This window comes from Chiloscyllium plagiosum, chromosome 5, assembly GCF_004010195.1.
Source record: "Chiloscyllium plagiosum isolate BGI_BamShark_2017 chromosome 5, ASM401019v2, whole genome shotgun sequence".
NCBI lineage: Eukaryota > Metazoa > Chordata > Chondrichthyes > Orectolobiformes > Hemiscylliidae > Chiloscyllium > Chiloscyllium plagiosum.
The window spans coordinates 91,724,430-91,746,085 of record NC_057714.1 but is presented as its reverse complement, the minus strand read 5'-3'; the positions used below and the strand labels follow the sequence as shown (position 1 = coordinate 91,746,085).

Sequence of the window (21,656 nt, the reverse complement as noted above, 5' to 3'; positions counted from 1 at the left end):
AAATAGGCAAAGTCTTTTCCCTGGGGTTGGGGAGTCCAGAACTAGAGGGCATAGGTTTAGGGTGAGAGGGGCAAGATATAAAAGAGACCTAAGGGGCAACTTTTTCACACAGGGGGTGGTATGTGTATGGAATGAGCTGCCAGAGGATGGGTGGAAGCTGGTACAATTGCAACATTTAAGAGGCATTTGGAAGGGTATATGAATAGGAAGGGTTTGGAGGGATATGGGCCGGGTGCTGGCAGGTGGGACAAGATTGGGTTGGGATATCTGGTCGGTATGGATGAGTTGGACCGAAGGGTCTGTTTCCATGCTACATATCTCTATGACTCTATGACTCTAAGTGGGTTATAAGTTGATAGATGCCATTTGGATAGCTGTTTCAAAGAGCTAGAACAAGCACAATGGGCTGAATACCTTCCTTCAATGAGTTAAAATTCAATACGTTCTCAGTGAAATGCTCACTATTCTTGATTTGGAGGCACACAAAAACTCAGCAACCACATCTGGTGCGGCATTGGAAAATAAAACAGCTTCGGATTTATGGCTTATTACAAGAAAGAACTTGCAATTAAATAGTGCCTTTTGCAAACTCAGACTTTTCCCAAATGCTTGCAGGTAATGAGCCATTTTTGTTCTCTGTTTTGTCAGAAAGTTGGCTTGGAATTGAAAAAAGATCCGGCCCAAAAAACCTCTGATCAATTTTCAGCGGCAAATGTTCAAATATTTTAAAAGCAAGTGCAACATTTTATATTCGGGTCACGTGAGGTAAGGGGTCAGAATGTTTATGGGGAGGTGGAGATGGCACAGAACGAAGTGAGGTAAGAAACAACCTAAGAACCCAGCAAGCCTGGAGACACAGAGGTCCTGACACCAAGACATCTCATAGCTCCATTCTCCTGCTATGCACTATAGCTGATCAAATAAGAAGCTGGCTGGAGAGTAGAAGGCAATACAAGCAGCAGACAACAGAAGCTATAAATCTTTGGGTTGGTGCCTGTCAGTTGTGGGAGAGGTTTCGCTGAAATTCAGTGTGAGAAAGTTTGCAACTGGGGGACCTGGGGGAGATTCAGAGAGACCATGGGGTTCCTTGTAAATCTGGTGAGTCTCATGGTGAGAGGAAGGAAGCTGCCGCTCCCCTGGATCCACATGGAATAATGAAAAAGTCACTTACCTTTTATTTTAAAAAAGCCTTTTATAAGTATGTTAACAAGTGCCCTTCCCCCTGTCCATGGCAGGGTAAAGTCTGGGCTGAAAGTTCAACTCATTCAAACACCGTTTCCTCACACACAATCATGTTGTCTGACTCAATGGTCTTCTGACAGCACAGAAAGGGCAAAGGTGAGTGCACAGTGGGTCGTGGTCACATTCCACACATTCACCTTATAAACCGCATGCCCTCCACCCAGCTCCAGAGTCTACCCTGTCCATTGTGAAGAGAATGTAATGTCAAGGTTCCCAAACACTATTTGGGAATGTATTTAAGTAGGTTACAAACTATCAAAGTGCATCTGAGAAAGTAAACCAAGCAAGCTTGAGAGTGGAGAGCCTGTGGAAACCACGATCATAGAATGTGGCTGAGGACAAATCATTCAGTGTTTTCAAGAGAAAGGTAGATATGGCTCTTGCAGCGAAAGGGATCAAGAGACATGGGGGAAGAGCAGGTTCAGGGCCTTGAGCTCGACGATCAGCCATGATCATACTGAACGGGGGAGCAGGCTCGAGGGGTCGAATGGCCAACTCCTGTTCCTACCTTCTATGTTTCTATGCTTGTGGAGGCCAAAGTTCCTCTGTCTATTCCATAGCTTGACATTTAGGTTTTGTGTGAGTTCCCTTATTTTGGTGCTTCAGATGTTTATTCAGCTGTTAAGAATGTTCCTTCTATATACTGTGGTACTCTACTACTCCCACTTATTTTTGTGACTATTACACATAAGTACTCCCAGATATCAAGAAAGTCTTTACAATACATACCTACTCCTAGCAACCCTTCAGTTAAACTGCATTCTTATAAATAAAGCTGGATTGTTCTGATATCACATGGTGAGTACCAAGCTCAAAGGCTTTCTGCACATCCAGAGGTTTCAAGTATTCCCTGTTTCCTGTAGATGTGGATTATTGGGCACAGTAGCTACTAAATTTTCAATGCATTCCCAAGCCCAAATCTGTCTTCATTCTACAATTGCTGGACGGGATGGAGAACTGGCTCATTCCCTACGTCTCTACAATGCAGCTAAATGGATCTTGGATGCTACAGAATGATGTCAAGATATTGAATGCTTTCAAGAAGGAGTTAGTTATAGTTCCGAGGGCTAGAAGGACCAAATAGTTTGGGGAGAAAGTGGGAATAGTGAAGAAGCGCACATGATTAGTGTTCTTCTTGTTTTTGCATAATTTCCGATGTTGGATTATCTGTTGAATGTTGCAAAATTTTGAAAAGAGCTTTCTCACACCTGATTTTGCAGACAGTACTCCCAGATCAGCCATTATGAGTACAATATTACAGCCATGCTTGCTGTCATTTCCTCAAACTTTGCTATGGCTTCCACAGAAGAAGCTATGTTGCAACTCCTACCTATGGTACAAACTGAATCTCATCTGGGCTCTCTCAGTTCTAAGTAACACTTCAATGTGCCATCAGCAATTCCTTTACCACAGAATCACAGAAATCTTATGATGCACAAGAAGGCCATTCAGCCCATTGTGTCTGCATTGGCCCTACAAATGAGCATCATTACATTATGCCAATCTCCTGTATTCTCTCCATATCCTTGCACATTATTTTGATCCACATAACCACTCAATGCCTTTTTGAATGCCTCAAATACTTCTGCCTCCACCACACTTTCAGAACAGTGCATTCCACACTCTAACTACTCACTATGTGCAAATGTTTTTTTTCTTATATCACCCTTACAATTTATACAAATCACTACAAATTTATGGCCTCTCATTCTTGTCCCTTTTACAATTGAGAACAATTTCTCCCTGTCTCCTCTATCCAGCCCACTCATGACTTTTAAAACTCTCTTCTGATTTCATTTCTCTGAGGAGAGTGGTTCCAAATCCTTCACTCTATCCTCATAACTGAGGTTTGCATCATCTGCAAACTTTGAAATTTTTCCCTATACATCAAAATCAACAAAATTAAAATATATATATAAAAAAGAGGATCCTAATACCATCATCTTGGGAACACCACTGCAAACCTTCCTTCAACCTGAAAAATCTCCTTCAATCTTTATTGTCTGTTTCCTATCACTCAGTCAATGTTGTATTCACATTATCACTGACTCTTTTATTCCATGTCCTATAACTTTCCTCACTGCTGTGTGGCACTACATCAAATACCTTCTGAAAGTCCATGCATAAGACATAAGCAGCATTACCTTCATCAAGCCTTTCTGATTCCCCTTCAAAAAAATTCCAGCAAGTTAATTAAACATGATTTCCCCATTAAAAATCCAAGCTGATGTTTCCTAATCAACACACCTTTTTCCATTTGACTCATAATTCTAATCTGAAAATTAATCGCTCGAAACTTCCCCACCACTGAACTTTCGCCAACTGTTCTATAATTGCCTGGACTATCTTCTCAAACAAGGCCAGAATATTTGCTATTTTTCAGTGTTCTGGCAAGTCCAAGGAAGACTGAGTGATGATGGCCAGTGCCCCTATACTTTATGCCTTCACTTCCTTCAAAATGCTTGGATTAATCTCAACTGGTCTTGGTGCCTTGTCAACTTTAAGTACCAAAGGTCTATCCAACACTTCTGCCTGATCAAATTTTGAGCCCTTGTAGTGACTGAGATCTCTCCTCTGTCACCTAGGTAGCATCTCCTTCTTTGGTAAGGACAGATGCAATGTATTAATTTAACATCTAAGCTCGTCCCCTGACTCCAAATTTAAATCCCCTTTTTGATTCATAATCAGTCCTTTAACCACTCTTCAACTATTTATATGCCTATAGAAACCTTCCACACAGCCCTTCATGTTGGTTGCCAGTCTTTTATCATTGTTTCTCTTTGCTTCTCTTATTTACAATTTCACCTCTGAAATATTTCTATATTCTTCTTGATTCTCTGTTTCATTTTCTACCTGACACCTGTCAGAAGCAGACTTTCTCTTCTTAATGTCTATCTCTTTTGTCATCCTGGGAGCACTAGATTTGTTTGTTTAACAATTCCCATTTGACTGGACCAAAATCATTTACTCTTTGAAGGTAACCCATTTAGTTAATGTTTTTCCCACCAACTTTTTGTTCCAGTCAACACTGTCAAGGTCTTTTCTTGAAAGAAGATGTAATTTGCTTCTTTCCATGGTATTGCAATTCCAACTTGACATTTTGGGTGTGAACCTTGCTTTCTCACAAGTTGAGCTGATGACAGCAGCTTTTGGGAAAGACTGGGGAGGTTAAATGGAATTATCAGTTCTAGGAGAGATCGCTTAGGGTTGGTATTTGCAGGACTATATCAACTGTACAAGCTGGCAACTAAATAGGATTACTTTTAAATAAGAGTGGGTATCTTATCTTAGTGTGAAGTCAAGCTAGCTATAAAATAGAATCTTATTTTTGCTATTGATATTGCTTCCAAGGGCCAGCATTAACTTCGAAAAAGGTGATTTAGCCAAACTTTCATGGCTGAATTAGAGCCAAATATGTAATTATTGTGGTTTTCATGAGATTTCTGAAATGTCCAAACTTTAAATGGTCCAAGTGTGCACCGACGTATGACAGCATTCCCATCTTTATACCACTCCCAGTGTTATTGTAATCTTCTCCTTCAATAAAACCATCTCAAATTGGGATTAGAGACTTGGACTTTGTGAATGTTTGCACTGAGGCTTTGGGCATCAGTAAAAGGATACAGTCTGGTCCACTGAACATGGATATGGTCATGGATGTGGATATGGACATGGATATAGACATGGGCATAGATATGGACATGGATATGGTCATGGATATGGACATGTATATGGACATGGACATGGAATGACAGCTTGGGTTCAGGCTCAGACTAATATGAAATGAAGTAAGGACAGTTTTATTTTGTTCAGAAAAAGTATTTATTTTGAGGAGGAAGATTTTGTTCTAACTGAATTTACGATAGGAGGGATCTGTTAGATAGTAACACAGAAGATAGGAAGAAGAGTAGGCTATTCAAACTCTCAAGCCTGCTCCACCATTCAATATGAGCATGACTGATCATTGAGCTCAATACCCTAATCCCATCATCTACCCATATCCCTGGATTTCTTTAAACAAAAGAACTTTATCTATCTCCTTCTTGAAAACACATAATGATTTGTCTGCAGCCACTTTCTGTGAGTGAATTCCACAGGTTCACCACTGTCTGGGTGAAGAAATTTCTCCTCATCTCAGTCCTAAATTGTTTCCTCTTTGTCCTTCAACTATGACCCCTGGTTGTGACCACCAGGTACATCCTTCCTGCATCTAATGTGTTTAGTCTTATTAGAATTAGGTTTGTATGAGATCCCCACTCATATTTTTGAACTCCAGTGAATACAACCTAACTGACTCAATCTCTCCTCATAACATCAGTTGTGCCATCCCAGGAATCAACTTGGTAAACCTTCATTGCACTCATCCTATAGCAAAACCATTCTCCCTCAGATAATGAGACCAAAACTGCGCAAAATATTCCAGATGTGGCTTCACCAGTGCCTTGTATATTTGCAGCAAGCCGTCCTTATTTCTGGATTCAAATCCTCTTGCTGTAAAGGCCAACGTACAGTTTGCCTTCTTTATTGCTTGTTGCACCTGTGCATAACCTCACATTTATCCACATTAATCTGCATCTGTTATGTATTTGTCCACCCGTTCAACCTATCTAAATCACACTGCAACATCTCTGCATTGTCCTCACAGCTCACCCTCACATCCAGCTTTGTGTCATCTGCAAATTTTGAAATATTACATTTAGTTCCTTCATAGAGTCATAGAGATGTACAGCACAGAAATAGACCCATTGGTCCAACTCGTCCATACCGGCCAGCTATCCTAATTTAATTTAGTCCCATTTGCCAGCATTTGGCCCACATTCCTCAAAACCCTTCCTAATCATGTACCCATCCAGGTGCCTTTTAAATGTTATAATTGAACCAAACTCCATCACTTCCTCTGGCAGCTCATTCAATGCACACACCACCCTCTGAAAAAAATTACCCCTTATGTCCCTTTTAAATCTTTCCCCTCTCACTTAAACCTATGCCCTCTAGTTTTGGACTTCGCTACCCTGGGGAAAATACCTTGATTATTCACTCTATCCATGACCCCATGATTTCATAAACTTCTATAAAGGTCACCCCTCAGCCTCTGACACTCCAGGAAAAATAGCCCCAGCCTTTCAGACTCTCCCTACCGCTCAAACCCTCCAAACCTGGCAAAATCCTTGTAAACCTTTGTGTACCCTTTCAAGTTTCACAGATCTTTCCTATAGCAGGGAGAACAGAATTGAATACATACCCCAAAAGTGGCCAAACTAATGTCCAGTACAGCGACAACATGACCTCCTAATACTCGAAGCACTGCACAATAAAAGCAAGCATACCAAACCTTATTCACCATCCTGTCTACCTGTGACTCTATTTCATCTAATGTGATACCCCACTAATCACTGCCTGCCATTCAGAAAAAGACTCATTTATTCCTATGCTTTATTTCCTGTCAGCTAACCATTTATCTATCCCTCTCAATACATTAGCCCCAATCCTATATGCTTTAATTTTACTGCAGACACGCTAATATCACACATCCTGCTTCCTATTGGTGCTTCTCGATGTGTCTCTCTAGAGGTTTACAAAATTATGAGGGCCATGGATAGGGTAAATAGGCAAAGTCTTTTCCCTGGGATTGGGGAGTCCAAAACTAGAGGGCATAGGTTTAGGGTGAGAGGGGAAAGATATAAAAGGGACCTAAGGGGCAACTTTTTCATGTAGAGGGTGGTACAGGTATGGAATAAGCTGCCAGAGAAAGTGGTGGAGGCTAGTACAATTGCAACATTTAAGGGGCATTTGGATGGGTATATGAATAGGAAGGGTTTGGAGGGATATGGGTCGGGTGCTGGCAGGTGGGACTAGATTGGGTTGGGATATCTGGTCGGCATGGACGGGTTGGACCGAAGGGTCTGGTCCCATGCTGTACATCTCTATGACTCTATGACAATGACTCTCTCTCTGTTCACATCCTGAGGGTAAAAAATAATTGGCTCAGGGGTTATAAATTTCCATTAGGTTCCATGACACACAAGTTATGTTGAGATAGTAGGTGGCAGAGGCATGAGTAACACTACTTCATACTTTATTCAACTTTAAATATGCATGTGATTGAGTGGAGTGAGATAACACAGATATACAGAAGCAACCAGTGAGTATGAAAGCTGGAGATAGAGAAGAGGAACATAAAAAGACAGAGGGGGTCCCAGAATTTCTTTTCCACTTGCACACAGAGATACTCAATCCGATCAGAAACAAATCAATTGGTTAAAATGTCAGAGAATTTTGGGCATATTTGAGTTACCTTCACAACTACAATAGAATCAGAAAGCTATTTGGCACATTATGTCGACACAAACTCTCTGAATGAGAATCACAGTTATGTATTATTCTCTCATCTTTTCTCTATAACCCTGCACAATATTTCTATTTTAAATAATAAACTAATGCACCTTTAAATACTTTGATTGAACCAGCCTCCACCATGCATTCCAGACCCGAATCGCTTGTTGCGTGAATAAGTTTCTTTTCACATCACATTTACTTGGATTGAAAATCACTTTAAATCTGTACCTTCTCCTTCTTAATCTGTTTACAAGTGGGAACAGTTTGTTGATTCTGTCCAGGCCTCTGATAATTTGAAAACTTTGATCAAATTTCCTCCTCGTCTTTTTCCCTCCAAGGAAAACAGTCACAGATTCACCAATCTATCTTCATACTGAGGTTCTTGACCCCGGAACCATTCTGATAAAACTCTCTTGCCTTCTGTCTATTGAGTTCACATCTCTCCAAAACATGACCCCCAGAACTGTTCACAATACGGCAGCTGAGGTCTATCTATTGTCTTGTACAGTTCAGCATCACCTCCTTGTGCTTGTACCTATGTCCCTACCAAAAAAAGCCGAGGAATCTGAATGCTTTATGAACCATTCTCTCCACCTGCCCTGCCTTATGACTTATGCACATAATTCTGACACCCTTCTGCTCCTGCACACCATTTCGACTAATACCTTTGGAGCAAAAGTGTATTTTAAAATGTCTTTGCGTAATTTTCTATCAAAATGCATAACCTCACATGTATCCACACTGATCTTCTTTTGCCACTTATCTGCCCACTCCATCAATTTGTCAATGGCCTTTTGAATTTCTGAGCTCCTCACAGTTTGCTGTGTGTTCAGATTTGTACCATCTTCAAACTTTGAAATTTTCTCCTGGACTCCAAGTTCTAAACCATTAATATAAATTTGGAAAATAAAGGGTCCCAATACGACCCATTACAAATCTTCTTCCAGCCTGAAAAATATTCATTATGCTCTCAGATTAAAGTCTCATTGATCTTTGGTGATTGTCCATTAAACCTTTTGTCCAATGAAATCTCATAAATAAAACGGGTCATAGCTCAAATCTCAAATGTTTCCCATCTTCCAACTATGCTTTATTCTCAGTTAGAGGAGGGATTGTCTCAACATTATAATCAACACTTCAGGTTTAGATAGAAATATTCATCTTTCTGCTCTTTTAATTGCATTTTGGGTGGGTTTTTTTTGCATGTACTGACTGAGACTTGGTTTTCTGTTCCTTTTGAATGGATTTTTCTGGCATTAGCAGAAACCACATCAAAAATTGGAAAGCTGCACCAGCTAAAGGTTTCCAAATTTCCTCTGCATGAATGATGGCTAAATAAGTCCAAACTTAAATGTTCACACTACAGGAAGGAATAGGTGTTTTCCTGGACTTCAGTTGTTCACACAGATTGATGTCCATTTTAGATTAAGTTGTTTATTTTGAGTTTGGTAAAATATTCAAGTACATTTTAATTTCAACATGGCACAACTTTGGATACATTTTCAGCTCAAACTTTTGAATTTTGCACTAAAGAGGAATTGCCAAACCAGAGACATGGAAAATTTTGGGAGGTGGAGAGTAGTAAAATATATTCAGAAAAAGGGACACAAAATTCAAAAGTTTGTACAGGTACTGCATATATTTATTATAAAATGCTAGCACTTGCCTAAGAGTTGTATACTTTCTACATAATTAGTTCCAACAGCTGAATACATTGTACTGCTAAACGGACTTTCGACTGTTCTTTATTCGTACATAGAACACTTTGTTGTACTTTCAACATAATAAACGTGAAGGTGCGATGACCACCAAGCTATATTTGAAATTATTGGAGGGATTGTCTCAGGAATGTTTTATCTGTACGTTCAACAGTCACAACACATGATTGTAAGACAGGAGACAGTTTCATCAATTTTCTAGCATTCACTCATATATCTCACTCACCGATTATTGTAAGGTTGTAGTTGAGGGCGAGAGTCACTAAATTCAGACTGTTCAACCTCCCCATCTCAAAAGAAGCAGAGGCGCCTCCAAGACGAAGACCAGTCAAAATAATCTTTCCAGTCAAAATAATGTCAAAACGCTGAAAGAAAAAGTAGATTATAATAAAGGTAGGACTCTGAATATTAGCATAATAATTAAGCAATTAAAAGTTGTTATTATTGAAATGATTCCCTCAGCATGAAATGTAAAGATTACACAGTTGTTGTCCCTGATGCGGGTCTCCGGAAAGTTAGCTGTTCACTTCAGAGGCTCTCACCTCGCTGGCTGTGACTGTTCATCAACTCTCTCCCCCCGTGACAACTGCACAGACAATAGAGTCTCCGTGCATCACTCCCACTGAGGGCTATTCTTACCGACCAAAGGCATTCCAGCATCCTGACAGATCCCAGATATTTTGGTGCAAGCCATTTCGGGAAAATAATAGAAGCTGCGAAGTTAGGTCGAATCACTAGGGTGTTCCCTTTGACCGTCGCATAGTCAGGAATGATCTTAGCTCCCACCGTTTCAGAAGGAGCAGAATCCAGTGGAGTGAAGTCTTGTTTGATTTATTTAAATAAGTATCGAAGGTAGAGGGTGAAATTTATGAATAAAGAGGGCAGGTTTAATTAGCTATGGAACTTGTCTTTGTTTACCAACTGGGGTCTACTAACAGTGATGTCTTTGGAAATGATCCCAAAAGGTCTGACCACCCGATTTCTTTGCGACCAATGCCAATTATACTTCAGGCTAGAGGCTACCCTTATATCTTCCACAAAGCAGTATTTTGGGATGCAGTGGATTTAAAACATCACATGTGGGTCAGTGTAGATTAGAATGGTGCTGGAAAAGCACAGCAGGCCAGGCAGCATCTGAGGAGGAGGAAAATCGACGTTTCAGGCAAAAGCCCTTCATCAGGAATTCCTGATCAGGTTTCCTGATGAAGGGCTTTTGCCCGAAACGTCAATTTTTCCTGCTCCTCGGATGCTGCCTGACCTGCTGTGCTTTCCCATCGCCACTCTAATCTTGACTCTAATCTCCAGCATCTGCAGTACCCACCTCTGCCTGTGGGTCAGTGTAGCTTACTTAGGAAAAGAAGGTGATTGTGGACCAATCCCCAAGCTTTCTGATACTGTAAATTATCCTCACCTAATGGTTGTGGCTGTTGTAGACTAATTGTCGGAGATTGATAGCAGCAATCAGTCAACAAGTCCATTATCGATGCATTTTGTTTGGCCTTTTGGCCTTTTGTTTTGGCCTTTTATTTTGGTCCAGGAATTCTAACATTCCGATTGCTTCTCATGGATACAGACAAACATTCAAATCAGAACCAGAAGTAATCCTGCTCCAATATTACAGTGCAGTACAGGCCCTTCAGCCCTCAATGTTGCACTGACCTGTGAAACCAATCTGAAGCCCATCGAACCTACACTATTCCAGTCTCGTCCATATGCCTAACCAATGACCATTTAAATGCCCTTAAAATTGGTGAGTCTATTACTGTTGAAGGCAATGCATTCCATGCCCGTACTACTCTCTGAGTAAAGAAACTACCTCTGACATCTGTCCTATATCTATCATTCCTCAATTTTATTCTATGTCCCCTCGTGCTAGCCATCGCCATCTGAGGAAAAAGGCTCTCACTGTCCAACCTACCTAATCCTCTGATTATTTTATATGTCTCAAGTCATCTCTCAACCTTCTTCTCTTGAATGAAAACAGTTTCAAGTTCCTCAGCCTTTCCTTGTAAGACTTTCCCTCCAGACCAGGCAACATCCTAGTAAATCCCCTCTGAACTCTTTCCAAAGCTTCCACATCCTTCCTATAATGCAGTGACCAGAACTATATGCAATACTCCAAATTTGGCTACACCAGAGTTTTGTACAGCTGCAGCATGATCTCACGGTTCCGAAACTCAATCCCTCTACCAATAAAAGCTAACACACCATATACCTTCTTAACAACCCTATCAGCCTGGGTGGCAACATTCAAGGATCTATGTACCTGGACACCAAGATCTCTCTGCTCATCTACATTACCAAGGATCTTACCATCAGCCCAATACACTGCGTTCCTGTCACTCCTTCCAAAGTGAATCACCTCACACTTTTCCACATTAAATTCCATTTGCTACCTCTCAGCCCAGCTCTGCATCTCATCTATGTCTCCCTGTAACTGACAACATTCTTCGTCACTATCCACAACTCTACCAACCTTAGTGTCATCCGCAAATTTACAAACCTGTCCTTCTATGCCCTCATCCAGGTCATTTATATAAATGACAAACAACAGTGGACCCAAAACAGATCCACGTGTAACTGAACTCCAGGATGAATATTTCCCATTAACCATTACCCTCAGTCTTCTTTCAGCTAGCCAATTACTGATTCAAACCTCTAAATCACCCTCAATCCTATGTCTCTGTGTGCAATAGCCTAACATGGCAAACGCCTTATTAAAATCCATATACACCACATCAACTGCTTTATCCTCATCGACCTGTTTGGACACCATCTCAAAGAATTCAATAAGGTTTGTGAGGCACGACCTACCCTTCACAAAACCGTGTTGACTATCCCTAATCAAAGTATTCCTTTCTCGGTGATTCTAAATCCTATCACTTATAACCCTTTCCAACACTTTACCCACAACCGAAGTAAGGCTCACAGGTCTAAAATTTCCAAGGTTGGCTCTATTCCCCTTCTTGAATAAGGGAACAACATTTAGTATCCTTCAATCTTCTGACACTATTACTGTAGACAAAGGCAATATAAAGATCAAAGCCAAAAGCTCAACAATCTCCTCCCTGGCTTCCCAGAGAATCCCAGGATAAATTGCACCCAGCCCAGGGACTTATCTATTTTTACACTTTCTAGAACTGGTCATTTGGATACAGAACTGGCTCAAAGGTGGATGACAGAGGGTGGTGATGGAGAGTTGTTTTTCAGACTGGAAACCTGTGACCAGTGAAGTGCCACAAGGATCAGTGCTGGGTCCACTACTTTTCATCATTTATATAAATGATTTGGATCTAAACATAGGAGGTATAGTTAGTACATTTGCAGATGACACCAAAATTGGAGGTGTAGTGGACAGCGAAGAAGGTGAGCTCAGATTACAACATGATCTTGACTAGATGGGCCAATGGGCAGATGGAGTTTAATTCAAATAAGTGCGAGGTGCTGCATTTTGGGAAAGCAATTTTATCAGGACTTATAATGGTACACGTATTGGTAAGGTCCTGGGGAGTGTTGCTGAACAAAGAGACTTTGGAGTGCAGGTTCACATCTCCTTGAAAGTAGAGTCGCAGGTAGTTAGGACAGTGAAGAAGGCATTTAGTATGCTTTCTTTTATTGATCAGAGCATTGAGTATAAGAGTTGGGAGGTCATGTTGCGGCTGTATAGGACATTGGTTAGGCCACCTTTGGAATATTGTGTGCAATTCTGGTCTCCTTCCTTTCGGAAGGATGTTGTGAAACTTGAAAGGATTCAGAAAAGATTTACAAGGATGTTGCCAGGGTTGGAGGATTTGAGCTATAGGGAGAGGCTGAATAGGCTGGGGCTGTTTTCCCTGGAACGTCAAAGGCTGAGGGGTGATCTCTTAGAGGTTTACTAAATCATGAGGGGCATGGATAGAGTAAATAGACAAAGTCTTTTCCCTGGTGTGGGGGAGTTCAGCACGAAAGGGCATATGTTTAGGGGGAGAGGGGAAAGATATAAAAGGGACCTAAGGGGCAATTTTTTACACAGAGGGTGGTGTGTGTGTATGGAATGAGCTGCCAGAGGAAGTGATGGTACAATTACATAATTTGAAAGGCATCTGGATGGGTATATGAATAGGAAGGGATGTGAAACCAAAGCTCAGCTTTGACAAAGGGTCAGTTTGACTCAAAATGTCAGCTCTTTTCTTTCCTTACACATGCTGCCAGACCTGCTAAGGTTTTCCAGCATTTTCTCTTTTGGTTTCAGACTCCAGCATCCGCAGTAATCTGTTTTTATATTAGAGGGATGTGGGCCAGGTGCTGGCAGGTGAGACTAGATTAGGTTATCTAGATTAAATATCTGGTCAGCATGGACAAGTTGGACCGAAGAGTCTGTTTCCGTGCTGTACATCTCTATGACTCTATGACTCTATAATTGCTAACACCTCCTCCTTATGCACCTCAATCCCATCTAATCTAGTAGCCTGTATCTCAGTATTCTCATTGACCACATTGTTTTTTTCTAGTGTAAATACTGATGAAAAGTATTCATTTAGCACTTCCCCATCTCCTCTGGCTCCATGCACAACTTTCCATTATTATGCTTGATTGGCCCTTCTTTCTTTTATTCCTGATATACCTATAGAAAGCTTTAGGGTTTTCCTTTATCCTATCTGCCAATGACTTCTCATGTCCCTCCTGGCTCTTCTTAGCTCTCTCTTTAGTCCTTCCTGGCTAACTTGTAACTCTCAAGTGCCCTGACTGAGCCATCGCATCTCATCCTAACATAAGCCTTCTTCTTTCTCTTGACAAGAGATTCAACTTCCTTAGTAAACCACAGTTCCCGCGCTCGGCAACTTCCTTCCTGCCTGATCGAAATAGTTGGTCCTTGAATAAGTTCTATATTTCAATTGTGCCCATCCCCTGCAGTTTCCTTCCCCATCCTATGCATCCTAAATCTTGCCTAATCACATCGTAATTGCTTTTCTCCCAGCTATAACTTCTGTCCTGCGGTATATACCTATCCCTCCCCATCACTAAAGTAAACATAAGTGCATCGTGGTCACTATCACCAAAGTGTTCACCTCCCTCCAAGTCTAACACGTGGTCAGGTTCATTTCCCAGTGCCAAATTTAATGTGGCTTCGCCCCTTGTTGGCCTGTCTACATACTGTGTCAGGAAAATCTCCTGCACACATTGGACAAAAACTGACCTATCTAAAGTACTTGAACTATAGCACTCCTATTCAATATTTGGAAAGTTAATTCTCTCATAACAACTACTCTTGTCACTCATGCTCCTATCATCTACATCGCTGGAACTACTCGGAGGCCTATAGAAAACTCCCAACAGGGTAACCTCTCCTTTCCTGTTTCTAATCTCAGCCCATACTACCTCAGTAGACAAGTCCTCAAACGTCCTTTCTGCAACCGTACTACTGTCCTTGACGAACAGTGCCACTCCACCCGCTCTTTTCTTACTGAAAAATTAAATCCCAGAAACTGTAATAACCACTCCCATCCGTGGTCTACCCATATCTCTGAAATGGCCACAACATCGAAATTCCAGGAACCAACCCATGCTGCAAGCTCACCCACCTTATTTTGGATGCTCCTGGCGTTGAAGTAGACACACTTCAACCAACTTCTTGCCTACCAGTGCCTTCTTGCATTCTTGAAATCTTAGTTCTGACTTCACTACTCTCAACTTCCTGCTCGAACTACAATTTGGGTTCCCATCCCTCTGCTGAATTAGTTTAAGAGCATTAGCAAATTTCCCCCCAGGATATTGGTGCCCCTCTGGTTCAGGTGAAGACCATCCTGTTTGTAGAGGTCACACCTACGCCAGAAAGAGCCCCAATTATCCAGGTATCTGAACCCCCCCACCCTCCTGCGCTCTTTAACCGTTTTCTCTGTTCTTACTGAAATATCTAAATCCCAGAAACTGTAATAACCACTCCCGCCCGTGGTCTACCCATATCTCTGAAATGGCTACAACATCGAAATTCCAGGGACCAACCCATGCTGCAAGCTCACCCACCTTATTTTGGATGCTCCTGGCGTTGAAGTAAACACACTTCAACCAACTTCTTGCCTACCAGTGCCTTCTTGCATTCTTGAAATCTTAGTTCTGACTTCACTACTCTCAACTTCCTGCTCGAACTACAATTTGGGTTCCCATCCCTCTGCTGAATTAGTTTAAGAGCATTAGCAAATTTCCCCCCAGGATATTGGTGCCCCTCTGGTTCAGGTGAAGACCATCCTGTTTGTAGAGGTCACACCTACGCCAGAAAGAGCGCCAATTATCCAGGTATCTGAACCCCCCCACCCTCCTGCCACGTGTTCAATTCCTCTCTCTCTCTCTATTCCTTGCCTCGCTAGCACATGGCACGGGCAGAGACAACAACTCAGTTTGTTCTAGCTTTAAGCTTCCATCCTAGTTCCCTGAATTTTTGCTTTAAATCCCCAACTCTCTTCCAAACTATGGCATTGGTACCTATGTGGACTGTGACTTGGGGCTGCTTCCCCTCCCATCAAGGATCCTGCAAACACGATCAGGGACATCACGAACGCCTTCACCTGGGAGGCAACAACCATGACTCTCTATCATTCTACAGAACCTCCTATCTGTCCCCTAACTATGGAGTCCCCAAAGACTAATGATCCGCTCATTCTCCCCGTTCCCTTCTGAGCAACAAGGACAGACTCTGTGCCAGAGACTTGCTTCCCCCTGGTTAATTGCCCCCCCCCAAAAGTATCCAAAACGGTATACTTGTTGAGGGGAACAGCCACAGGGGATCCCTGCACTGCCTGCTGGTTCCCTTTCTATCCCCTGACAGTAACCCATCTACCTTCATCTTTTACCTACGATGTGACTGTAACTCCTCTCAATAACTCCCTCTGCCTCTCGAATGATCTGAAGTTCATCCAGCTCCAGCTCCAGTTCCCTAACGTGGTTTTTGAGGTGCTGGAGTTGGGTGCACTTCTCACAGATCCAGTTAGCAAGGACATTACTGGTGACCCTTACATCCTACATTCTGCAGGAGGAACATTCAACTGCCCTAACCTTAATTCTCACTATTCTAAATTTCCAATGGGATTACTGATAAACTGAAAAAAAGAAACTAGTCAATAAGATCATGGTTGAGCTGTTGATGCTTCAAATTTCACGTTCCCATCGACCCCCGATAACCTTTGATTCCACTGCTTCAAATGACTCTATCTACCTCTGCCTTGACAATATTCCATGACCACTCCCTCCAATCCGTATGGGCGGCACGGTGGCACAGTGGTTAGCACTGCTGCCTCACAGCGCCAGAGACCCGGGTTCAATTCCCGCCTCAGGCGACTGACTGTGTGGAGTTTGCACGTTTTTCCTGTGTCTGCGTGGGTTTCCTCCGGGTGCTCCGGTTTCCTCCCACTGTCCAAAGATGTGCAGGTCAGGTGAATTGGCCATGCTAAATTGCCCATAGTGTTAGGTAAGGGGTAAATGTAGGGGTATGGGTGGGTTACGCTTCGGCGGGTCGGTGTGGACTTGTTGGGCCGAAGGGCCTGTTTCCACACTGTAAAGTAATCTAATCTAATCTAATCACCGCCACTTACTGAGGCTGGAAGTTCTAAAGTTGCATAATTTATCTCTGCCTTAAAAGGATGACCCCTAATTTTCTACCAGTGCTCCCTGGTTCTGAACTCACTCACATGAACTCTCTGCACTAAAGACATAGATTGGCATTGCCAGCAAGGTAAATCATTTTTGATGAATTTGTTGGAGTGCTTTGAAGATGTTGTTGACAAAATTAACAGAGGAGTATCAATGGGCAATGGATGTATACTTGGATTTTCAGAAGCTATTTGGTAAATGTCCCCCACGAGAGGTCAGTTAGCAAAACTAAAGAATGTTGGATAGTGAGTAATGTACTAACATGGATTAGTGATTGACTACCAGACAAAAAATGGAAAGTAGGAATAAATGAATCATACTCATGTTAGTAGACTATGACTAGCTCACCAGATGTGTTCACAGGATGGGGAGAATGAAGAGAGAATGAGCAAACTGAGCCTGTATTCTCTAGAGTTCAGAGGATTGCTGTCAGAAATCAACTGAACACCAAGTGATGACCAGCTGAATGATTTCCCCAAGAGTGGAAAAAGTAAAGTACTATCATCTGCTCTCTCCCATACCTGTCCTAGTGACTATCCAAGGTGCAATACTGTCTTGAAATTATTTACTTGACCTGTAGGCCTCAGCACTAACTAGTGGTTATGCATCTGGACCAGTAATTCAGAAGCATGGGGATAATAGTCTAGATAAAGCAAGTTCAAATTTTGCTGTGGTAGTTTAAGCACTTGTATTCAGTTTTTAAAAAGCTTTTGCCAACAAAAGTAATGCAAACACAACTGCTTCCTTAATACCCTCCTGGCATCCTTACCCCATCTGGCCTGTAAGTACTCATACTATTAAGCCATTCATCTGTGGCAACCAGAGATGGGGAGCAAATGTCCACATCTTGAGATTGACTATTAAATAAACATATGGTGATGATCTATTTCCAAATGTTAAAATGTGACAACTCTGCCTACAATCCCAGACACCTTAATCCCATTCTCAGTTGCATGTTCTACTTTCTGTTTGTCCATATTGTATGTTTGGAGGCTTGAAATGCAATAGTTTCCTCTCTGATATAGACTGTGTCGATCATATATATATTTAATATAATTTGAATTAGTGCTATATATTTCCTTTTCTGTATGTCTGAAGGAATTAATAACTAACGTGTATGTTTCTGTAACTTTTTAAACAAAACAGATGGTGTAGGCTAATTTTTTTTTATTTATCATAGGAGAGTTTATGATCAGCAAGGTAATCAACTGTGTCTCAAGGTTTCCATTAGAACCTTCTGGACTTGGCTTTTTGTTAAGCTTTAGTGAGACACCCATTGCTTGAAGAGAGAATCCTTTGCGGATTTACTTCCAATTTTGGGCAGTTCTGCAAATAATTTTCATGTATAAGGTTGCTCTTAAGAAGGGGAGAAGATAGTGAGATTTGTTAACTTCAGAGTAATGAGTTATAGCGAGACTGGGTGTCTGTTCTGAAGAGGTTATTTGAAGATAATTACATTTAACCTCAGTTGTATGACAGCTCCAGGCAGAAGTTATCAGATTTTTCAGATTGGGAGTTGAAGTCAAATTAAACTCATCAATGTGTTAGTGAAAGGGATTTTTTGGTGTGGCGATTGTATCAAGAGTGTTTTAGGTACCACACAAAGGTGTTTCAGGATCAATAGGAATATAATTCATTAAGTGTTTCAAATTCTAAATAAATAGTTTTCTTTATTCTATTTTATCCTCAGTTTTTTTTGCATAATAAACTTCTGTTTTATTGTTAAAGCAAAGCCGATAACAGTACATGCACATATTTCTATGAGAGACCATCTCATTTGAACCAAAACTAAACAAAATATGATCTATCCAGCGAAATTTCAGTCTGGGATCTAACAAGCCAAGTAATAACATTAACTGGGATCATAACACCTTATTAATGGATAAAATCTAAATTAGAATATTAAAATCAAATACTATTTAATGAGAACATGAATTTTAATTAAATATGTGATCCTCAATGTTTCATGTTTATCCATTAAACAGCTTACAAAGACAAAATGCTTGGATTTTTCCATTAGAGTCATTGAGTCATACTGCATGGAACAGACCCTTTGGTCCAACCAGTCCATGCTGAACATAATCCCAAACTAAATTAGTTCCACCTGCCTACTCCTGGCCCAGGTCCCTCCAAACCTTTCCTATGCATGTATCTATCCAAATGTCTTTTAAACATTGTAATTGTACCTGTGCCCACCACTTTCTGAGGACTTCCATTACACATGCGAACCACCCTCTGTGTAAAAGATTTGCCTCTTATGTCTTTTTAAAATCTTTCTCCCCTTACCTTAAAAATGTGCTCCCTGGTCTTAAAATCACCCATCTTACTGAAAAGACAACTACCATAACTCTATCTATACCTCTCATTATTTTTTAAACTTCTATCAGATCCTACGCTCCAGTGAAAAAATCCCAGCCTATCCAGCCTTTCTTTATAACTCAAACCTTCCACACCTAGTAAATCTCTTCCTGAATTCTGTCCAGTTTAAGAATATCTTTCCGCTATCCAGGTGACCAGAACTGGATACAGTATTCCAGAAGATGGCAGCACAGTGGATCAGTAGTTAGCACTGCTGCCTCACAACACCAGGGACCTGGATTCGATTCCAGCCTCAGGTGACTGTGTGGAGTTTGCACATTCTCCCAGTGTTTGTATGGGTTTCCTTCAGGTGCTCCAGTTCCCTCCCACAATCCAAAGATGGGCAGATTAGATGAATTGGCCACACTAAATTGTCCATGTGTTCAGAGGTGTGTAGGTTAGGTGCATTCGTCAGGGATAAATGTAATAGGAGAAAGTGAGGTCTGCAGATGCTGGAGATCAAAGTTGAAACTTTATTGCTGGAACAGCACAGCAGGTCAGGCAGCATCCAGGGAACAGGAGATTCGACGTTTCGGGCACAGGCCCTTCTTCATTCCTGAAGAAGGGCCTGTGCCCGAAACGTCGAATCTCCTGTTCCCTGGATGCTGCCTGACCTGCTGTGCTGTTCCAGCAATAAAGTTTCAACATAAATGTAATAGGGTAGGGTATTGGGTCTGGATGGGTTACTCTTCGGATGGCTGGTATGGACTTGTTGAGTCAAATCGCCTTTTCCACACTGTAGGGATTCTATTTAAAAAAGAGGCCTCACCAATGTCTTATACAACGTCAACATGTCTTCCCAACTCCTATACTCAAAGGACTGAGCAATGAAGGTAAGCATGCTAAATGCCTTTTTAACTGCCCTGTTTTTATGTAAACTTCAAAGAATTATGTAGCTGCACCCCTATTTCCTTCTGTTATACAACACTACCCAAGGCCATTCCGTTATTTGTTAAGCCCTATCCTTATTTGTTGGACCAACATGCAATACCTCGCATTTATCCAGATTGAACTCCATCTGCCATTTATCGGCCCATTAACCCATTTGATCAAGATACCTCTGTAATCTTAGATTACCTTCTTCACTGTCGACTTTGCCACCAATTTTGGTGTCATCACAAACTTACTAACGATGCCTTCTATATTCTCATTCAAATCATTTGTATAAATGACAAGCAAAGAGGACCCAGAACCGATCCCCGTAGAACACCGCTGGTCACAGACCTCCAGTCCGAAAAGCAACCCTCCACCATTACCTTCTGTCTCCTGCCATTAAGCCAATTATGTATCCAATTGGCAAGTTCTTATGGATTGATAATGAAAATTAAGTTTTGAATCTGTTTACTATAACATATAATCCACAAATAACTCGTGACGATAGAAAGGAAACAGAAAAATGGGAAAACACTCAGCAGGTTAAGTTGGAGAGAGAAACAAAAATAACATTTCAAGTCAATTTCTTTTCAAATACCTGGCGGGGTCTGATGGAATCTGAAGGCTATCTCTATTCTTCTCAATGAAGATGTTGTTTGATCTGCTGAGGAATTCCAGCACTTTCAGAATTCCGCATTGACAATATTTTGCTTCTTTTTAGTTATGATGAATTCTGACTTCTCTTTACCAAACTTTACAATGGAGCCAATCATCCCAGCCAGGCTTTTAATCTTCAGATGACCCAGGAGACAAAGGGTGGTTCCCTTTGTTGATCAACTGATTGGTCCTTTGAATGACAATGCATATTTTCGGTACAAACTTTGAACCACTCTGACAGACATTGGAATGACTTCAATTGCGGTCAAGCATATGTGAGCTAACAGAAGAATGTATTTCATCCTAAGTATCTGAACTATTAAGACAGCTATGACCTAAAGCAAGTTCAGGTTGTACATTGTTTCAAAGCATATATAAACAGTGGAGACCTATGGAAAAGAGCATTAAACAGGTGTTAACAGAAGGACGTATTTTCACGTCAAAGGTCATCAATCAGAAAAAAATGTCCAGCATAAATTACAGTTCTTATGATGGCTTCCGTTCCCACTTGCACGCTGGCGCTGCCATATGAGGTACCTAAGAGAGGTATGCAAACACCATCTCTTATGAAATGCACTCCAGTCTCCAAATGGAAGATGAACCCTAAAGTATTTGTAGAGCTTTTCCAAAGAGTGCAACTGAAAATGTAATGTATCCAAATTTGCTTGGCAAGAATATATGTTTGGAGAAAGAAAAATAGAAAGATGAAGTGAATGTGAAACTAGCTAATGGAGTGTAATGTGCACTTCGCAATATTATGCTCACGGATGCAAAAATAGAAGTTGCTGGAAAAGCTCATCAAGTCTGGCAGCATCTGTGAAGAGTAATCAAAGTTAATGTTTTGGGTCA

General features: G+C 41.2%; 1 protein-coding gene across 1 annotated transcript in view; it reads right to left on the bottom strand.

Moving 5' to 3' along the window:
* Positions 1 to 9,553, bottom strand: part of LOC122550322 (gap junction delta-2 protein) — a 12,102-nt gene extending 2,549 nt beyond the window's left edge. The window contains exon 1 of the mRNA XM_043691047.1: positions 9,523 to 9,553. The gene's annotated coding sequence lies outside the window, so the exon portion shown is untranslated. The remainder of the gene's footprint in view (positions 1 to 9,522) is intronic.
* Positions 9,554 to 21,656: the final 12,103 nt, after the last annotated feature.